Genomic DNA, 6,000 nt, shown 5'->3' with positions numbered 1-6,000 from the left:
GTGGGGTATTAAGGCCTCCAGTGCTATTGTATTAGACCTTATATATCCTTTGTATCTATTAACATTTTTTATGTGCTCTGGCATTAGGCGCATATATGTTGACAATAGTTATACATTCTTGTTGAACTGATCCTTTGACTATTCTGTAGTGGTTTTGTCTCTTTTAACAGTTTTTATCTTAAAGTCTTATTTTGTCTCATACAATTATAGTTACTTCTGCTTGCATCTGATTTCGGTTTGCATTTCCTATATTTTTTCATCCTTTCACTTTCAATCAGTATGTGTGTGTTTATTGGTAAAGTGTGTTTCTTGTAGAAGCAGCATCTAGTTGTTTCTCAATTTTATCTACCAGTCAGTATTTTTTAAAAACTTGTCATTGGGCCGGCGCCGCGGCTCACTAGGCTAATCCTCCGCCTTGCGGCGCCGGCACATCGGGTTCTAGTCCCGGTCGGGGCGCTGGATTCTGTCCCAGTTGCCCCTCTTCCAGGCCAGCTCTCTGCTGTGGCCAGGGAGTGCAGTGGAGGACGACCCAAGTAATTGGGCCCTGCACCCCATGGGAGACCAGGAGAAGTACCTGGCTCCTGCCATCAGATCAGCACGGTGCGCCGGCCGCAGCACGCCGGCCGCGGCGGCCGTTGGAGGGTGAACTAACGGCAAAAGGAAGACCTTTCTCTCTGTCTCTCTCTCTCACTGTCTACTCTGCCTGTGAAAAATAAATAAATAAATAAAAAATTAAAAAAAATAATAAAAATAAAAAAAACTTGTCATTAACATGAAAAGAACATATTTCATGTGTTTCATAGAAACAGTTCTAAGAAGGTAACCATACTTCCCTCCTTCCTTCTCTCCCTCTATCCCCCACCCTTCCTTCCTTTCTTTTTTCCTTTAATTTTTGCAATAACATAATTTCAATTACTTTGTACTTACAGGTTTAATGCACCACTAACCATAATGTTCAACAGGTAAAAAGTAGGAAGATTCCTGCTTCATAGAAGCATACATGATGACTAAAAACAATAGTCAAATCCTAAGATGTCCGTTTCATTCTTATACATATTTTTATGTTCTCTATTAACTACCACATATCAGAGAACACAATTGGAATTTAGTTCATCTACATTCAAGGATAGTATTGATAACTAATGACCAGGTTCTGCCATATTTTTTCTTTAAAATTCCTAATGTTTGCTTTGAATATCCTTTGTTCTTTCTTTCGATAGTTGGTATCATACTTCCACACTCTATGGTGCCAATAGCTTTTTCTGTGTTTCTATATGTAGTACTTCCTTGCATGTCATTTGTAAGGCTGGGTCAAGTAGCAATGAATTTTTTTCAATTTTTGCTTGCTTTTTCTTTTTTTAAGACTTACGTTATTTATTTGAAAGGTAGAGTTACAGAGAGAAATAGAGGGGTCTTCCACCTGCTGATTCATTCCCCGAATGGCTGCAACAGCTGAAACTGGGCCTATCTGAAGCCAGGAGCCAGGAGCTTCTTGTAGGTCTCCCACATGGGTGCAGGCCCAAGTCTTGGGCCATCTTCCACTGCTTTCCCATGTGCATTAGCAGGGAGCTGGATAGGAAGTGGAGCAGCTGGGACTCAAACCGACGCCCATATGGGATGCTGGCACTGCAGGCTGAGGCTTTAACCCACTGCACCTCAGCACTGGCCGCCAATTTTTTGCTAGTATTGAAAGGTGTTTATTTCACCTTCATTTATGAAAGAGAGCTTTTCTGGATAAAGTATTCCTGGCTGGAAGTTTTTTTTCTTTCGGAAGTTAGATTATATCTTTTCATTCTCTGCTGGCCTGTGAGGTTTCTGTTGAGATATCAGCTGTCAATCTAATTAATGGGAGTCCCTGTAAAAGTGATCTGACGTTTTTCTCTTGCAAATCTTAGAATATTAACTTTGCATTGTACTGTTGAAAATTTGACTGTAACATGTCATAGTGAGACTTTTTTGAACATGTGTATTTCTTCATTGAATAGGTTTTGCTAAGCTATTCTTCTTTTCCATTCTTTCAGGAATTCTCTAAACACAAATATTAGTTTGTTTGATGGTATCCCAGAGATCCCAAGTGCTGTTTTTATTCTCTTTAATTCTGTCTTTTTCTTTTTCATCTCTGACTGAAGTATTTCAAAATACTTCTCTTTAAGATCAGATGTTCTTTCTTCTGGTTGATGTCTATTTTTAATGCTTCCTACTATATTTTATTTAGTTTATTGAGTTCGTTTTTATTATTTTTTATCCTCCTTCAGTATCTCTATCTCTGCTGAATTTCTTTCTCATTCACATCATACACTGATTTTCTAGTTTCATTTAATTTTTATCTGTATATTTTGTATCTCTTTGAGTAACCTTGCAATCATTCTTTTGATTTCTTTCTCTGTCATTTAGTCAATCTTCCTTTCTTCGTGGTCTAATTCTAATGCATTATTGTGTTCCTTTTGGGGCATATTTTCTTGCTTATTCATATTTCTTGGGTTTCTATGTTTATTTTTGTACATCTGAAGGATCATTTGTTTCTATCACTTTTAGAGGATTGTTTTTATTGATTGAAAAAATCCTGTGATGATATCAATCAATGCAGAGAAAGTATTTGAAAAAGTACAACAGCATTTCATGACAAAACCTTGGGCAAGTTAGCTAGACAAGTAACACACCTGAACACAACAAAGGCCATATACGACAAGTCCACAGCCAACCCCATATTAAATAAGGAAAAGCTGGGACCATTTCCAGTAAAGTCTGGAACTTGACTAGGATGTCTACTCTTGCCCTCTTATTCAATCTGGTTCTGGAAGTTTTAGCCAGCACCACTGCTGAGAGAAGGAAATAAACTGTATACAAATTGGAAAGGAGGTAAGATCATCCCTATTTGCAGATGACACAGTCCTAGCTATCAGAGAGCCAAAAGAGTTCCACCAAAAGATTATTAGAGCTGATAAGAGATTATACTAAAGTTGCAAGATACAGAATCACAAAAATCAGTAGTAGCTTTTATACAACAGCAATGATCATGCTGAGAAAAAACTTTTGAGAGCAATCCTATTCACAGCGGTCACAAAAAATATAAATATATTGGGATACATTTAACCAAGTACAAGAAAAACTTCTACAATGGAAATTACAAAAAAAAACTAATGAAATAAATTGAAGAAGAAACACACACAATAATGGAAAGACCTCATGTTCGTGGATTAGAAGAATTAATATTATCAAAATGTCCATACAACACAAAGTAATTTATAGATTCGATGCAATCTCCATTAAAACACCAATGACAGAAAAAAATGCTAAAATTTAAAAAGAAACACAAAAGAGGCAGAATAGTGAAGCAATCAAGAATGATAAAAACAAAGTGGAGGCATCACAATATCAGATCTCAAGACATACTGTAGGGCTATTATAACCAAAACGGCATGGTACTGGCAAGAAGTAGACATATAGACCCATGAAACAAAATAGAAATCCAGAAATAAACCCACATATCTAAGCCAAATCATCTTTGATTAGGGTCAGGGTCAGGGTCAGGGTCAGTGGTAAAAACACTCCCTAGAGAAAGGACACTCTCTTCAATAAATGATGATGGAAAAATTTTATCTCACATGCAGAAGTTTGAAACAAGAGCCTTACCTTACACTGTCTACAAACAGCATCTCAAAGTTTACCAAGGATCTAAATATAAGATCCAAACTGCGAAACTACTGTAGAAAAACATAGGGGAAACACTCCAATGCAAGACATTGGCACAGGCATCAGCTTACAGTATAAGATCCCAAGAGCACAGGTAATGAAGGAGAGAGAGAGAGAGAGAGAGAGAGAGAGAGAGAGAGATGGGATTATATCAAGCTAAGAAGTATCTGCACAGTAAATGGAACAATCTACGGAGTGAAGAGACAACTGACAGAATGTGAGAAAATATTTGCTGACAGCCAGAATATGTAGGGAGCTCAAGAAATTCAACAACAACAAAGCAAGGAATCTAGTGAAGAAATGGGCAAAGTATACAAATAGACGTTTCTCAAAAGAAGAAATACAAATGGCCAAAAGATCCATGAAAAGACACTCTGTATCTTTAGCCTTCTGGGAAATGCAAATAAAAACCACAATGCGGTGTCATTTTGTGCCAGTTAGGATGGCTATTATCCAAAAGTTAAAAAATCACATATGCTGGAGAGGATGCAGAGAACAGAGAACGCTGATATACTGTTGGTGGGAATGCAAATTAGCCCAGTCATTATGGAAAAAAATATGGATATTTCTCAAAAAAAAAAAAAAAACTAAAAAGGGATCCACCAAGGGAACCAGGATGTGCAGGGAAAATTAAGTCAACACAATCCCATGTTTATTACAGCCCAAGCCATGATAGGAAAGACACAGAATCAACTCAGATGCCCATCAGCTGATGTTGGAGTCAAGGAAACATGGGACACACACAGGATGGAATATTATTCACTCATAAAGTGAATGAAATCATGACACTTGCCACAAAATGAATGGAACAGGAGATTATTATGTTAAGTGATATAAGCCAGACCCATAAAGACAAAATTATCTCATAGGTGGAAGTTAAAACCTATTAAAATGTGTCAAGATCATATTATTTGGTATATTGATAGCTATAAATATTACCTTCACTGAATTGTACCCTTTGAATAATCATATATTATTCTTTCCTTGTTTTAAGATCCTTTTGTCTGGCCGGTGCTGCGGCTCACTAGGCTAATCCTCTGCCTGCAGCGCTGGCGCACCGGGTTCTAATCCTGGTCGGGGCGCCGGATTCTGTCCCGGTTGCCCCTCTTCCAGGCCAGCTCTCTGCTGTGGCCCGGGAGTGCAGTGGAGGATGGCCCAGGTGCTTGGGCCCTGCACCCACATGGGAGACCAGGAGAAGCACCTGGCTCCTGCCTTTGGATCAGCATGGTGCACCGGCCACAGCGCGCCAGCCGCAACAGCCACTGGGGGGTGAACCAACGGAAAAAAGGAAGACCTTTCTCTCTGTCTGTCTCTCTCTCACTGTCCACTCTGCCTGTCAAAAAAAAAAAAAAAAGATCCTTTTGTCATGATTCCTATGTTATGTGATATTAATATCCCTGTTTTCAAGATCAATATTTTGAGTGTGTATGTATTTAAGATCTATGTATGAAGTAGATGCAGCGAGATGTTGAAAATTGAAAATTATTTATAAGTAAACAATGACAATTTTTTCAACACTCGCATTATTAAGTGGGGCACAAAATATATAAATGAACACAAAACTATTAAGCAAACCCAAATGAGTGGTTCCTCTCAAACTCTAATAAAGCAATCAACCAACTCCTCTTGGATGGGGTCTGAGATTGTCAACAGACACAAGGGGTTGGTTAGCTTGGGGTATCGCCAAAGAAATCAACCCCAAGCAGGAGGTGCTCAAAGGAGAGCTTGATTTACTTATGACAAGGAAAGGGCACAAGTGAGGGAATGGAGAGATTCCTACAAAACTGATTCCCAGAGATAAATCAATCTATATATCTATATCTATATATCTATATCTAATCTGTATATCTACCTATTATCTATCTCTCTACCTTTCAAAAAATTAAATAAATAATTAGTTACATTTTTAAAATCTGCCCGGATCTACCGGGATAATTCTTTTCCAGTAAGCAGTTGCGGATTCTGTGCCTGTGTTCTGGTGCCCTTCTTGTCGGAAGCTCACACTCTTGGTGACAGGATCCTTATTTTTAACAACCTCCATGTGACACTGCTCCTGGCACCTTCCTGGCATGGCAAGAGAAGATCTGGAACGCAATTCACAGAGAAGAAAGTACCAGAGGCTTATTTTTTTTAAAAATGAAGCATGTTCAAGTTCATTAGTAACCACAAGAATAGACAGTGGGGGAATTAACAGAAACTCAGATATTAATAGTGGAAGTTTGATCCTAATTAACTAATCCATCCAGTCTGTTTCTAGAACTAATAAATGACCATAAGTTCATATGCTATATATATATATATATATAG

Source organism: Oryctolagus cuniculus, chromosome 12 (genome assembly GCF_051225735.1).
Source record: "Oryctolagus cuniculus isolate XC-2025 breed Fujian yellow rabbit chromosome 12, ASM5122573v1, whole genome shotgun sequence".
Classification (NCBI taxonomy): Eukaryota; Metazoa; Chordata; class Mammalia; order Lagomorpha; family Leporidae; genus Oryctolagus; species Oryctolagus cuniculus.
Note: the sequence above shows the minus strand (reverse complement) of the source record.